Source organism: Gossypium arboreum, chromosome 7 (assembly GCF_025698485.1).
Source record: "Gossypium arboreum isolate Shixiya-1 chromosome 7, ASM2569848v2, whole genome shotgun sequence".
Taxonomy (NCBI): Eukaryota; Viridiplantae; Streptophyta; class Magnoliopsida; order Malvales; family Malvaceae; genus Gossypium; species Gossypium arboreum.
The window spans coordinates 70,608,330-70,611,307 of record NC_069076.1 but is presented as its reverse complement, the minus strand read 5'-3'; positions in this window follow the sequence as shown (position 1 = coordinate 70,611,307).

Sequence of the window (2,978 nt, the reverse complement as noted above, 5' to 3'; positions counted from 1 at the left end):
ATTGACTAAAATGAACTGCTGCAGCAATGATATAGACCGAAATTTACACTGGTGTGAAAAAGGGGAATGGTGTAACACCCCTTAGCCCATCAAGAAGACATAGCATATATAATTCAGTCAGACAGACTGCCCGACGAATTGGGGCATTACTAATGGATTCAAATCATTCAACTTAACTTAAAAATTTTAAAAAGAAAAACAATTATGCAGATTTTCCTTAGCGTAAAAGTCGCTTTTATTCTTTCATTAGGTAATGCAATTTTAGAGAAAATAATAGAAGTTATAAAAGAAAAATCTATTTTTAACTACTACCTAATTACGACGTTTATATCGAAATCATAAAATTTATGATCAGCAATTCAATAGGGTTTAGAGTACACATTAAAAGAAGGAACAATTCTCTTTCAAGATAAACGATAGAAACGACGTAGTTAATTGTAAAAGTTAATTATAAAACATATGTATACGCCATCCGCCGCATAGTCATGCATGATACAAAAATAGGCAAATGGCTCACTCATAGACGCAGCTCTAGTGTAGTCCCCCTCTACTGATCTTCTTATACAACAAAACACCTTCAAAAGAAAAGTAATAGAGTAAGATCATTTGAACTTAATGAGTTCCAAATAGATACAAAACAAATACAAGAACACCGATAATCCACAAGCAACAATATTCATGAGAATTACAAACATTTTCGTAAAACTTAGTCTTATAGACACAATACGTCAATTCATCAGTCTCATTATCTGACTGCAACACTTCACCAATTTAAACATAATACCAATAGTACCTAGGCAGACACATACCACCAACTTATACTTACCTCTCATAATCATGTTAGTTTTTACCTGTGACCTATCTTTGTGCTAGCCTCGAACCTACGTTTCGGAATTAGAATCACCTATCTATCGTTTTCATATTCGTATTCACCATAATATCCTTATTAAATTGAACACGTGTTACTTCGCAAGGTTGGGCCGTGATCTGCCAGTCCAACTTGCAATATAGTTGCCCTACTTGAGGCATCACAAACAAATTTTCTTTCCATATTTTCACATATCACAAGTTGATTGGTACTACGCGCGTACAATAATGAGGGTACTTTGTATCGACACTGGTCATAGTCACTAGTTGACTACACATGCAACCAGGCACCACACATCGGCCTATTTACAGAAGAAACAACTTACTATACACAACACACATATCATAGAGTTTTTCATAACTCAAAGGAAGTAAAAAGGAACTCACCAGCAACCTTCATAATAAAATATACTCTACTAATCCTTTGCCTTGATTGTTCAGACCTTCACTAGCTTCTTGAGCTAAATAAGAAATAATTATAATCATTAGACTATTTTCCTAATAGAATTTAATCATGTATGCACTAACACAAAAACATAAATTCCTTTGACGTTATCCTAAGGGTTTTCCAGGAATTACCAGTAAGTTGGTACTTATCAATGGTATTTTACTAGCTACTAGAAACTTTCCTTGTCTTCTCTAACGAAGATAACTTAAAATTTTCCAAAGACTAAGGGAATAACTCAGAGAAAAATAAAGGAGAAACATGACGATTATTGACATCCTTATATAGCACAGACAACAGAGACAAAACTTAGTGGAAATGTCAGAAAATCCCATTATAGCCTTGTATTCCGAGAATAGGTTTGCCTATAAATCTATCAAACATAACTACTACCATTAACCAGTTTAGTGAGTAGTAAAACATTACTTGTACACTAAAATAAAACAACTAAACACGTCACTCAGTACATAAACAAATCAAGCTATCATCAACAGTATTCTAGTTTAATTTCAATTAGGTCTCAACTAAATTCTACCGAGTCGTCATTTTCTTGCTAAAATATGAAAAAACAATTTTATCGCTTCCCAAACTAACAAGTTCACTCAAAGTATTTAGGGTTGGCGAGTTGTCTCACAAAAGAGTCCTTCAAACCGTAGAGTTCACCAAATGGTGAATCCCAGCGAGGTGCTCTGCAAAAAGGACATAGTATCAAATCCATGCAAGACACTTAATAGATGATTCGCCAATCTCATCCTTTTTCTACCATGGCTTAATCAAATATACGCCAAACAACATATCGATACGGTCTATGCTGAGCGGGCTGTTACAAATGGTCGTTTTAGTTTGTTACTGGAACGGTGCGCACCAATCAATGCTACCCGAATTGATGCGAGATTATCTACATTAAATTATAGTACTAAGGAAAGGGGTTAACAAAATATGAACTTAACCTTACTGCGATCAAGGTGAATTTGTACGATATTCCTTGAAATATGTTAAAAAAGAACGCTTAATATCAACACTAATAGATGTCGAGATTAAGATAATGTCATATCAAATGAAAATTATATTTTATCAGGAATCTTTAGAACGAAAAACACGGTTGATGCCAAAAATTGTAGCTAGAACTCAATGTTAATAAATATCAAGGTGGTTTAATATTCTAAAAATGTATATTTCGAGATTTAATTTCAATTTACCAATAATTTGAAAGAAACATTATTCTGATTATGAAACTTTAAAATTTCAGTGCATAAATAATTTATTTTAATTCATTTTAATATCAGTTTAAGCTTTTAAATGTTATTGGTTTTTGTATGAGAGAAACAGTTACTAATTTTCATCAATCATTTAGAAAATTTCAATGGGTTTGTCATACTTAAAAGTTTATGGAAAAATGATCTGATTTTGAACTTTACAGGAGGAATTAGGAAGAGAAAAAAATGGTGATAGTAATTTTCTTTTTTGGTTCAAATGGATCGGGTTATAGAGTAATCCATTGTCCATCTAGAAGATTATAAAAGCTCCCCAACATGGCATATATGTATATAACCAACATGCATTTCAAGAATTACATATGTTAAAATTATAGACTATGGCTCCGTTTGTTTGCCAGTAAAATATTTTTCGAAAAATATTTTCTGAAAAATGATTTACTTTTCCAGAA